General features: G+C 44.6%; 1 protein-coding gene across 2 annotated transcripts in view; it reads right to left on the minus strand.

Annotated features, from left to right (window-relative positions):
- LOC310762703 (serine/threonine-protein kinase PAK 6-like) overlaps positions 1–4,874 on the minus strand; it is a 46,334-nt gene extending 41,460 nt beyond the window's left edge. Inside the window, exon 1 of one of the 2 annotated variants that reach the window (XM_083614115.1) lies at positions 4,037–4,874. The gene's annotated coding sequence lies outside the window, so the exon portion shown is untranslated. The remainder of the gene's footprint in view (positions 1–4,036) is intronic. The other variant, XM_083614116.1, reaches the window with a different exon arrangement.
- Between the last annotated feature and the right edge of the window lie 8,232 nt (positions 4,875–13,106).

Consider the following 13,106-nt stretch of genomic DNA (forward strand, 5'->3'; position numbering starts at 1 on the left):
CCATAAACCCATCTCCATTCTCAGACTTTCCAATCCAACCGAGATAGAACACAGCACTGGGAATCAGCAGATTGTCCTAGAAAGACCTTTGGAATTACTTTAATATCTACCTGGACACCTGGTTATTATCCTGATTCTTCAGTTTGATAATGACAGCACTGCAGCATCAGTGACAGCCCTGCCTGCAAACTGAATGGTTCAGTAGGAAATGAAAGGAGATCAGCAGAGACCAGCTGAAATGTCTTCGCAAAATTCAGCCACTTCCACTTTGAACTGTATTTGAACTTTGCGCCATGAGAGTTCACTCTCTGATTTTTCCACCAGGTAATCCACACACACACCCTATCCACCTCTCACGCTGTTTGTGACATCTGTGCAACCGTCTTTCACACATCCCCTTGAGAGGTCTTATTCGTGGCTGGTTCAAGAGGTGTTGCTAACAATTACTCACAGATACAAATGGCCTTTAATAACCTGCACTCTAATTCCCTGGATTTCACCAGTATCTTTAGCAGAGAGCAGCAATCAATATTAATTAAGAGCGCGTGGTCCTGGCCTGTCAAGCTGTTGCATCCCAAAGGAACATTAACACTGTTCCTCTTAATTATCCCGCTCTCCCTAGATAGCAAAAATCTAGGTCCACAAAGTGAACCAAAGGAGAAAGCATGGAAATGGCTGGAATAAAGAATTGTGACCTTTGTAGTGAGGCAGCCAAGTTGCAGAGAAGGACGCAGAGGGCTGCTCTACCTCAAATGTTTATAACCAATATAGAAATTTCAACAGATGCTAATTTTTCTTCCATGCATGAAAAGCTCCAGCTTTCAACACCCCCTCTTCTACACAGCCCTGTTCTCCTTTGCACTGTTCACACTCCAGGTGTTACTGAGTCCAACAGCATCTGAAGGCCCAGAGGTGCTCCACATCTTCCCTTTCCCTTTCCCTTTCCCTTTCCCTTTCCCTTTCCCTTTCCCTTTCCCTTTCCCTTTCCCTTCCCCTTCCCCTTCCCCTTCCCCTTCCCCTTCCCCTTCCCCTTCCTCAATTTGGATACTGCCCTATACCCATAGATCACAGGGCAGTTCACAACATAAAATCACAATACAAAATACATATGGATCAGGACCACAATACCTCAAGGACCACCTCTTTCCATATGAACCTACCCGGACCCTGAGATCACCTTCTGAAGCCCTCCTTCGTGTGCCCCCTCCTCAAGAGGTCCGGAGGGTGGAAACATGAGAACTGGCCTTCTCTGCAGTGGCTCCCCGTCTGTGGAATGCTCTCCTTTTTAACCAGGCCTTTGGCTGATCTGATTGACATCCTATGCCCTTTTAAAATGTGGCTTTTGGGGGAGGGGGTGTTATTGGGTTACTGTTCTTATTTTGATATTATATATTATGATCTTTTCTGTGAACTGCCCTGAGACCTGCAGGTACAGGGCGGATCAGGGGCAGATTTAGGTTTGATGAGGCCATAAGCTACTGAAGGTAATGGGGCCCTTTATATATTCAGGTGTCCTTTGTCAACAACAAATTGTCGCTGTTTTTTATGTTGAATATATGGTAATGTATGGACCTTATAGGTATCTAAAGCCATTTGCCACTGTTGCTGTATGTAGGTTTTATTTTATTTGTTTTTTTTATCTTATATTTTGAAAATGTACATCCAGGGTTGTTTTTTTCCTTTAAATTTTTTAGCTTATACATAAATCCAGCACTGGGCAGTATATAAATTCAATCAATAAAATAAAATAAAAACAAAGACAACCCAATAATCTCCCCATTGTCTCCCAAGACAGAGGGATGTCAACAGATGCTTCCCCAGTGGAGGAGCCTGGGGTCTCAAATTTCAGTGGTGCCCTGTGCAACGCTGAAATTCAGTGCCCCCCTCTCCACCTCTTGCCTTCCATTCCACATCATCGTTGTGGCGCCCCCTCCAGCACCCCTTAGGCTCTGCACCCAGTGCGCCCAAACTGGTCTCGTTCCCCTAAGTCGGTCTCTGCCAATGTGACTGCATTATTGCCATCTGAAGCAGCACTCTTGAGCTATAAAGCAAAACAGAAGAAACCTGGAACATTGCGATATAAAAAGTTACAGGCTTTCAGTGGGAAGGTTCAGTGGATTTGATATCCCGCTTTATCACTACCCTAAGGAGTCTCAAAGCAGCTAACATTCTCCTTTCCCTTCCTCCCCCACAACAAACACTCTGTGAGGTGAGTGGGGCTGAGAGACTTCGAAGAAGTGTGACTGGCCCAAGGTCACCCAGCAGCTGCATGTGGAGGAGCAGAGACGCGAACCCAGTTCCCCAGATTATGAGTCCACCGCTCTTAACCACTACACCACACAGTCCGTCCTGAAACCTTTGGAGGGAAAAAGGTGCATGACCTGACCCTACATCATCATGAATGCACAATAAAAAGGCCCCAGGTTGAGGAAGGCTTCTCAATACTAAAACTGTCAGACTTTTCAGATATTGCATATGAACCTACAAAGCAGGGCAATCCCAAAACAGAGAGGTAAGTATTGTGCCCACCAAGTACGTACTGTGGCCTGTCACCATAGCCAAAGATTCACAGAGAACAGAACCTAAATTGATGGGTGAAGGATCTCTCGCTGGCAGGATATAAATTATTCCGGACACTTCCACTGTGTGTCTCTGCACCTGCACTGAGCAGACCAGTTTCCCTACATCAAAGTAGATTTCACTTACGAGAGCACACACAGTTTACAGACTAGTCAGAGAGAGAAATGGAAAACATTTCTAAGCACCAGCATCTCAAAAGTATGTGCAGGGATCAAGCAAATGAAAGTGAGGGAGGGAAACAGCACGGAACATATCTATAATCTGTTCTGCCCAGACCAGCGAGCATGTCTGTTCTAACAGCCAGTGAATATACTGTATTAGCAGAAACAGAAGTTTAATGGAAGAACGATACAGAAATAAGAATTAATCTGGAACATATTCCCAGTTATTTTTTAAAAATCAGCAAGCGTCTTGTGGCATCTCAAAGATTAACAAATGTTATTACAGCATAAGCGTTCATGGACTAGAGTTTGTCCACAAAAGCTTACACTATAAGAACATTTGTTATCTTTTAAGGTGCCACAGGGTTCGTTGTTATCTTCGCTGCAACAATCTACCATGGCTATTGCTCTGGAAACCATTCCCAGTATTTTACTCTTTTAAAAAATCATTTGAAGATGTTCTGATTAATTTCTTTTTGGAAAGAAAAAACACCTCCCCTCCCCTCTGCTCAGACAAGTATATGCAGAGCATTCAAAAAATCCATTATTAAAAACCAACATTGTTTATACCCCTTAAACTCAAAATAATGGCTGTCAGTAACCTTGAATAATCTAGAGAGAGCTGCTTGTTTAGGCTACTGGTCTGGCTCTGTTGGAGGTTCCTAATCTCTTGCTCCTGTTATATGGGATCAAACTGCAAAAGAACAGGAGCTATTAAGTTCTCAAGGACGACCAGCTTCAGCCCACATCTTAAGTACATAAAAGGGACCCATTAGCAGCTTAAAATTATTAGCTTTTTTTAAAAAAGAAATAAATAAAAGCAGAGTCCTGCTCCCTCCCCCAACACCCACAAACACTTCGATCTCCTATGGTGGTGTGTTCAGCTTACAGAATTTCAGGCTCAACCATTCTTATCTGCTTTTAGTATTCTTCAATAAAGTCCCTGACCCTTTGGATAAGGGATGTAAACCAACCAGATCCTGTCTGCTGTGGTTTGGCTAAAGCTAAAGGCAGCCTTTCTAGGGTTAAAAGTCTTCCCTCCACTTGTTGGTGGTTTTAGGTTTGAAAAGATGGCTCCCATTGGCTGATTTAAATTGTTAAGTCTGAGAAGGGAGCGGCAGCTAATAGCGCAGACAGGTCTGGAACATGACAGCTTCCACTTTTCCCAGGCACACCCCACCACCACCACCAAAAACCCCCCCACATTTCTACATAAATACTCTTGTATGAGTATACATGAAGGGGAAGTTCACCCGGACCCTGCTCCTTTACTAGAAGTGGAACTGGGGTCTTACCTTGAAGATCAGCTCCTGCCCTGTGTGCTTCTGCTCTTCAGAAGATTCAGCTTAGTCCCTGCCCATCTCTGACTGCAGGCTGCTGCTTGTCTCAGGAGGAGGGAAACATCCCTCGCTTCAGGCAAAAATTCCCCACAATTCCATCTCTTGAGCTTCAGAAAGATTCTGGTTCAGCATTACACATGCACAGAAATACATCCTCCTCACAGCTGCTTCCTCACCGACACTCTCCTTGTGCCAGCTTGCCAGCTGCTGTGAAGGAGCAGATATGAAAATGCCAAACGCCCCCCTTTGCCCAGGCAGGTGTTGAAAAAGCGGGACTCACAAGGAAGCCTCTTCCTTATACGCTTTGGAAAGAATCAGGCCAGAGTTATACTTCGGTTTTTGCTGTAATGACCAGCTCATACCCGACACACCTCACAAGCAATTTTTTAAAATCTTACTTAGGCATGATATTGCAGCAAATCAGAGAATTGTAGAGTTGGAAGGGACTCAGAGGGTCATCTAGTCCAAGTCTCTGCTGTGCAGGATCACAACTGAAGAATCCCTGACAGCTTGCCACCCAACCTCTGTTTAAAAACCTCCAACGAAGTCAAGTCCACGCCCCCAATTCCAGTTTTGAGCCAATCCTGTAATCTCAGCAGAGAAAAGATTGGATTAGATCCTGAAAGAGAATTTGTATTCCAGGTTAAGATTTTTATTAAAGCTTTTCTTGATACAATAAGATACAGTGGTACCTCTGGTTACGTACTTAATTCGTTCCGGAGGTCCGTTCTTAACCTGAAACTGTTCTTAACCTGAAGCACCACTTTAGCTAATGGGGCCTCCCGCTGCCGCTGCTGCACGATTTCTGTTCTCATCCTGAAGCAATGTTCTTAACCCAAGGTATTATTTCTGGGTTAGCGGAGTCTGTAACCTGAAGCATATGTAACCTGAAGTGTATGTAACCCGAGGTACCACTGTATATAAAACTGATGTAAACAATTTTTTTTAAGCTTCAGAAAGTTCAACTAGAATACAGAGTCCTCTCTTAAAGGTAGTTCTTAACACTTACCACCCACAGAAGGTAGTATCCCCCCCCCCCATTTCTCACCTGGATCTTTGCTTTCTCCTCCCAGCCTCTCACTCTGAACATGTATTCTGGAAATAAGACAAAAGGGACAGTTCGTGTTGTGCAGCCACTACTACTTTTACAACTGAATCTTGACAGAGCAAAGTTGGTGGCTTGCAGACCACCCTGAGTTGAAACAATAAGTACAATTCCTCCACGTCTCCAAAACTGGAAACAAGAGGGTCATCTGCCAAACAAATTTCAAACGTCAACAACATTGCAAAGGGATTGCTGCCATGAGCAAACAACCCGTGTGGCTTGTGACCCAAGATAAGAGGAAGCCTTATCACCCCGAAATGCTCCTGTGCACTTTTCCATCTAGCAAGGGACAAAATCCTCCTGGGCAGGGACCCGTGTCACATCTGTATTGTCACTAAATAAATATGGTGATGATGATAGCAGTCAACTGTCACGTAGCTCTTTCACACCAGTTCTCCTCAGCAAGGCTGTCTTCAGCATTTCCATATCTGAAGGAAAGCGTCTGGTGGCAATCCTCCCCTGCTCCTTTGACTGGCATACGCAGATTTTGAGATTAGAGACAGGAAAAAAAATCACACCCCTCTTTGGAATCTCCTGCCTGAAGCAACTCCTTCAACTTGTTTCATGGCAAAGCCTGCCCTGCAATTTTTAGATTGGCAGATGACCTCGAGGAGGAGTCTGCACCTCTGAGGCTGCGTACCTTTAAGGTACATTCGAAGCACATTCTTTCCCTCAAGGAATTCTGGGCACTGTACTTGACCCTCCACAGAGTTACAGTCCTCAGCAACTCTTAGCAAAATTGTTTTTTGGGGGGATGTGCTTCAATTGTGCTTTAAATGTAAGGGGCCACTAGGTGGCGCATCGGAAGATGGCTGACAATAACATCTCTCCGACCCACACGAGGTAATTTGGAGGCTATGATGGGGGTAATTAGCCTCCTTAACCCCCCCCCAGGATTGTGGGGGGGATGGCCCTTGCCTGCTGTGCCCTATACCACACCCGAATTTGTGGGGGTGGGGGCACTAGGCACAAAGCCCTCCTGTGGGATGCCGGCACTCCTGGACGCCGTCCCTGATTCACACCGCTAGTTGCAAGCATCTTCAAAAGAAACAATTTGGACAAGATAAATTGCACATGCTTCAAGAAAAAAGGGGAGTAAAGACTGCTGACAGAAGATATCTCTGATAACAAGACAAGAATAAAATATGAGACGATACGTCAAGATAAGGTATGACTGAGGGGGGAGGGGGGGGAAACCTGCCTTCCTTTTTCTTATGTGATTTAACAAGAATCCCCTCCCCTAATGAGTCAGAAACTAAGGACTTAAGCTGTGGATTTAAGGCTGTGTGGAGATAAACTTTCGAACCAAAGCAATGTTTCAAGATGAAGCTGGAAAGCTAAGAGTTTTGGAATGATGCAGTTAAAAATGCCGTCGCCATTTTGGGAGGCATTGTTGGAGCTCTTGGGTCTGGGAGGAGAAAGAGAGAAATAGAGTTGTTTACATATTGTGGATCAACTTCTCGGTGGGACTTAAGAGCGACAAATGCCAAATTTATGATGGAAAGAGCGATGTTATCTACGAAGGAGATACATGGAAACCATCTGGACTTAGTGGAGAAACGGGAAATCCACACAGGATTATTATTTTGCTTATCGGCTTAAGGAGACTAACAGAAGAGATCGTAAAGGAAAAATAGAAATTATATGAACAAGATATGATGTGGAAACACCAAGATAAGACTGGATAGAATTATGAATTTTGTTTGGACTGATTGGGACTGATTTGGACATTAACGCAGTAATAAGAAGATGATCTGAATCCCCCTTTGGATCTTGAAGTATGGGTTCCCCCAACAAAATTTAAAAATTTGGCTTTGTAATTTGGAATTTATGTGATGTGATTTAATTTGATGTGATTGGCCAGTTAATAAAAATTATTTTAAAAAAAAACAATTGTGCTTTAAATGTATAGTGTTTACACAGCTAATTCAAATTCAGATAACAAATCTAAAGGAGAAAGAAGAGTTTCAAAAGATAGTGCTTCTTATTTGGAGTCTGAGAAGCCAGCCACATCTCACACAGTCACAGCTGATGCTGCGATATATTTCAATTAAGACTATTTCTGTCATAGTATTGCCTTCTGACAAGATCCAAGTTCTCAGCAAGGCCCCAGGTAAAACAGGAAACTAAAAAATAAAATAAAAGCCTTGCATCAGAATAATTTCCTCTCCCATTCAAGTTAAAACCAATAGAACTGCCAAAGAAGTATTTCCTCTTTTTCCGGGCTCCTTCCCAGGTATATTTACAACAAAGACAGTTTAGTAATCTGTCAGACACCTTGTACTTTTCTGGAAGAAATTCAGAAGGGAAAACTGGGTTTTCCATTTGATAACCTCACCTGTGTGCCCGCAAGTACATATTCTCATGAGCAGTAAGAAACTATAAATAAGGCCCTATGCACATTGTACAGTGGTACCTCGGGTTACATGCGCTTCAGGTTACATACGCTTCAGGTTACAGACTCCGCTAACCCAGAAATAGTATCTCGGGTTAAGAACTTTGCTTCAGGATGAGAACAGAAATCACACAGTGGCGGCGCGGTAGCAGCGGGAGGCCCCATTAGCTAAAGTGGTGCTTTAGGTGTTTCAGGTTAAGAACGGACCTCCGGAACAAATTAAGTACGTAACCAGAGGTAACACTGTAATGTCTGCTGCTAAGCATGCAGTTAGACAAAACTGAGATAACAATTCTGTAAACATCAGCACTTCATAATAAGTTCAAGTAATGAAGAACGAAGTGCAAATTCTAAGAGAAGGACACTGCCAGACATAAGCAACGTTGCTCGTGAAATACTTGTACCTGGGCTAGCAAGCATGTGCTGCATTTCTCTGAATGGAACAGTACAGCACACTCATCTGGGTCTGAAGGGGGGATGAACGGCCGGTCCAAAGCTTAAGAGATGAAGAAGTGCAGGAAGCGGAGCGAAAGAAATAACTCCTGGGTGACTCATCCTTGAGTCTTCTGCTTAGTCACCTGTACATCTTCTCTCCAGCTCACCAGAGTGAGCGCAGATGTCCTGCCAATGCCCACCCACTTCTTCGTTTTGACAAGGTTAGTTATTAAAAAGAGAGGGGGGAGAAACGAAGAGGGTTTGAGAGATCGGGGAAAGATGAATTTTAAAAAGCTGCAATAATAGAAGCAACCTTTCCAGAGCTGACAGCAGCCCATTTTGCCAGGGCTCCTCCCACACCCCAAGCCCCCGCAGTTTTATTTCTCAATTAAATCATGAATCAACTCGTTTGCTTGAGAGCATTGCATTTCCTAAATGTTGCCTGGTAATTTTGACCTCGTAGGAAGTTGCCATGGGGAAGAGGATGATGTCATTCGCAGGAAAAGCACAGAATTTACACATACAACAGGAACAGAGCTATTTATAAAAGAGCCTACTTCTCCATTTCCCCCCCCCCTTCCCCTCCCTGAATCCCCGCACCTCTTTCAGTGCGGGTGTCAGGGGGAAACGGGCAGGCAGAGGTTCTTGACAGCCATGTCTCAGAAATGAACTTTGCTAACCTGTCAAGAAATGCTCCAAGTCCCTGAAATGCTGTCAGGTTTCAGGCATAATTCACTGCATACAGCTGGCTTTTTAGCTCTTCTGCTCAGAGGTGATTTCCAGCGAATCCCTAAATAGAGGTCAGGTGGTACTTGGCATACAGACACCAGCAGAGCATTCAGAATTACTTATTTATTTGCCACCAGTTAAATCTGTGCTCCTTGGGAGTGGTATTCTCAAGGTGAAGACCTTGGGTGCTTCAAGACTGTTGCTGTTTTCAGGTGGGATTCAATCACATTTGGGCAAATTCATGTTGCCCGGTTAAAGCTGATTTGGTGGTCTTGTACAACCAAGGCACTGCCCTAAAACTTCAGGGGGGTTTGATAAGGAAAGGGATGGGCAATGGAACGTGTCAGACAATTCATGCCTGACTCTACAATTCAATACCAGGTGAAGTGGCCAGGAAGAATTCTGACTGAGACAAACAAGAGCTTGTCCTAGTCGCTGATTACTGTTTACAATAAAGGGCTTCCTCTCATGGATAGATCGCATAATGCATTTCCTGAACATCCTGAATGATATGTTGCCAGGAGTAGTAAAGCCAAACGATATTGTTTCTATAGAGTACTTACCTTATGATGGTTACTCGGTACGAGCAATGATCACCTTTCAAGATCAAAATTTGGCCAACTTATCCACAGATCAAAGGGACGCGGGTGGTGCTGTGGGTTAAACCACAGAGCCTAGGACTTGCCAATCAGAAGGTTGGCGGTTCGAATCCCCGCAGCGGGGTGAGCTCCCGTTGCTTGGTCCCTGCTCCTGCCCACCTAGCAGTTCGAAAGCACGTCAGAGTGCAAGTAGATAAATAGGTACCACTCTGGCGGGAAGGTAAACGGCGTTTCTGTGTACTGCTCTGGTTCGCCAGAAGCGGCTTAGTCATGCTGGCCACATTACCCGGAAGCTGTACACCGGCTCCCTCGGCCAATAAAGCGAGATGAGCGCCGCAACCCCAGAGTTGGTCACGACTGGACCTAATGGTCAGAGGTCCCTTTACCCTTTACCTTTTTATCCACAGATCAAGACATCTATTCTTAAAGGAAAAGATAGCAATATATACGATTCTTTGAAAATAGGGTACCATTGACCCCCCTTTGATGCCAAGTGTGATAAGCCAATGGTAGAAGAGGACCAGGAAAAATCCAAAAAGGAGAACCGACCCCAAAAGGTCTGCTCTGATCATCATAAACAAGAGACCCCAAAATTTAAAAAAGGCTGTGTGAACTGTTGGCAGAACTCCGTATAAGCATCTTAAATCTTGATTTTCAACTCTCAAAGAAGGTGTACCTTCTATTGTCATGCCTCTTTAAAATCCACCACACCAGTTATAGCCAGAGATATTAGCTGCAAGAACAGGAACAAATCACTCACTTTTATAATCTTCCTGGTTTAAGGTGTTTTGCTGACACTTGCTTTCAATGACTGAAAACATTGTTCAAACGTTATCTGCCTATTTCACAGGAAAATCCTCTGTAAATATATTAGAAACACGTTACGGCTTATTGCACAAGAGGTACTTGAAAAATGGCTTGTGACATTTTGCTGGGTGTCCAATGTTAATCTGTTTTAAGCTATCGTCATATAGCCTAGTCCTTGCTGTACTTGCATTTATTTAGCAAATTTCATAACCTGGCCTTCAGTTCTTAAGAACTCCGAGGGGACTTAACAAGAAAACAAATGAAATCAAATACAAAAGCAGCAAAGGCAATGCAATAATACTGAAACAGCGAAGTAACCAAATCACATTAAAAGCAAATTCCATAGGTTTGGACAAATGAAAAGGTCTTTGCCTGATGCCATAAAGACTTTTAAGACTTAGTGCTAGGAAACCTAACCTGGGGAGATAATTTAAGATGGGGCGGACATGTCCAAAAAGACCCTGTCCCTAGACACCATTCTCTCACCTCAGCAGAGCCCCCTATCCTTGCAGGAAGATAGGGAGGGGGTCTGAAATATCTTTCCTCCCAACTCCAAAAACCTCCAAAGATTCACATGCCTTCTGCATCAGGGAATATTCTGGTGCTAGCTAGTTGGTAAGGGTTAGGAGTTTGATGAGGGCTATCCTAACAAAGATTTAGAACTTTGCTATGCTCTGCCTCCACAGCTGGGAGGAGGAGGAGGAGGCAGAGGACGAGAAGAAGAAGAAGAAGAAGAAGAAGAAGAGTAGTTTTGATTTGATACCCCGCCTTTCACTCCCCTTCAGGAGTCTCAAAGCGGCTAACATTCTCCTTTCCCTTCCTCCCCCACAACAAATGCTCTGTGAGGTGAATGAGGCTGAGAGACTTCAGAGAATTGTGACTAGACCAAGGTCACCCAGCAGCTGCATGTGGAGGAGCGGAGACGAGAACCCAGTTCACCAGATTACGAGTGAACCAGGATACTCTTAACCACTACACCACACTGGCTCTGTGGAGGTGCCAGTGTTTCTGAACACCAGTTGCTGGAAACCACAGGAGGGGAGAGTGCCCTTGGCTCACATCCTGCTTGTGGGTTTTTCACAGGCATCTGGTTGGCTACTGTGAGAACAAGATGCTGAACTAGATGGGCCACTGGCCTGATCTGTCAGGCTCTTCTTATGATGAGACCACACTGTGGCAGTGCACCCATGCGCTCTCCTTGTGGGTGCATATACAGAACAATAGAGCACTTGCCCACAAACAGGTAAGTGCATAGAAAATTAGTTTAGTGTGTGAAAAATGCAATGCTGAATCCAAAGAGAAAATGTAGACAATTCTTGCTTGTCAAGTTTGTATTTCAGCCAGTATGAACTTTCCTATAACCCACCAAGGTGCTAGGTCACTGATATGCTTGCAGTTTTAGTGCCAGAGCACAACCACAGAAAAAGCCAAACTGATAATTTGCCCTGCACTCACAATGGAATGATAGCAAATAATACCAGATGTAGATAAATTAGTTCCCCAGCCCCCTTGCTAATTAACCATCTATTTGCATAATTTCAATTTAACTTATTCAAAGTGTTAAGCACCCAGAAATATTATTCAGCCCCCAACTGCCCAAGCAGAAAAAGATGACTTCCTCTCTGACCTTCTGAATCTCACCTCAGTGACTCCACCTGCTACAGGACGGACCCATTTAGTTCATGAACCTGATTTATTGCTTCAGGTCCCGTCTCATAGCATTTACAAGCCTACAAAGAGAAAATCCACAGAGCCAGGAAAGTGACAGCGCTAATGTACATACCTAAGACATTCAGAGTATTTTCCTCACTTCTGATTTAACTCTTCCTGCTTCTGAGAGGCCCAAGGGTGACTACAGTTTATCTGTTTGTTTGTTTGTTTGTTTGTTTGTTTTGCATTTATATCCCACCTTTTTCTCCTAAGAGCTCAAGGTGGCGTAGGTGGTTCTCTCCCTCATTTAATCCCCACAGCAACCCTGTGCAGTAGGCTAGGCAGCGACTGGCCCAAGGTCTCTCAGTGAGCTTCATGGCCGAGTGAGGATTTGAATCCTGGTCTTTGAGGTCCTGCAGTTTGAAAGCACGTCAAAATGCAAGTAGGTAAATAGGTACCACTCTGGGGGGAAGTTAAACAGTGTTTCTGTGCGCTGCTCTGGTTTGCCAGGAAGTGACTTAGTCATGCTGGCCACATGACCCGGAAGCTGTACGCCGGCTCCCTCGGCCAGTAAAGCAAGATGAGCGCCACAACCCCAGAGTCGTCCGTGACTGGACCTAACGTTCAGGGGTCCCTTTACATTTACCAACAATCTACTGCACCACAGAGACTCTCACTGGGTAATAAGGGAGAATCTTCCCGACAGCCCCAGATGCTCCCCAAGTGCTTGGGGAATTAAGAAATGATTCACTTTAAGAAAGTTTTGGAAGCTGAACTGAAAGGTGAAATGAGAGCAGGGCCTTTGAAATGGCCTACTAACAGTCAGCACCTAGAGATCAGACTGAGGAGGTAGACCGGTCACCTCAATGAAACATGATGCCCACAAAGGTGAGATGTACAATATATATCTGGTTCAGTTACTCTATTTATTTATTTATTTATTTATAAGTTTGCATAAAGGTAAAGGTAAAGGGACCGCTGACCATTAGTGACAGACTCTGGGGTTGCGGTGCTCCTCTCGCTTTATTGGCCGAGGGAGCCGGCATACAGCTTCCGGGTCATGTGGCCAGCATGACTAAGCCGCTTCTGGCAAACCAGAGCAGTGCACAGAAACGCCGTTTACCTTCCCACCAGAGTGGTACCTATTTATCTACTTGCACTTTGACGTGCTTTTGAACTGCTAGGTTGGCAGGAGCAGGGACCGAGCAAGGGGAGCTCACCCCGTCATGGGGATTCGAACCGCCGACCTTCTGATCGGCAAGTCCTAGGCTCTGTGGTTTAACCCACAGCACTACCCACATCCCA

This window comes from Podarcis filfolensis (assembly GCF_964270895.1).
Source record: "Podarcis filfolensis genome assembly, chromosome: 1".
NCBI classification, from domain to species: Eukaryota; Metazoa; Chordata; class Lepidosauria; order Squamata; family Lacertidae; genus Podarcis; species Podarcis filfolensis.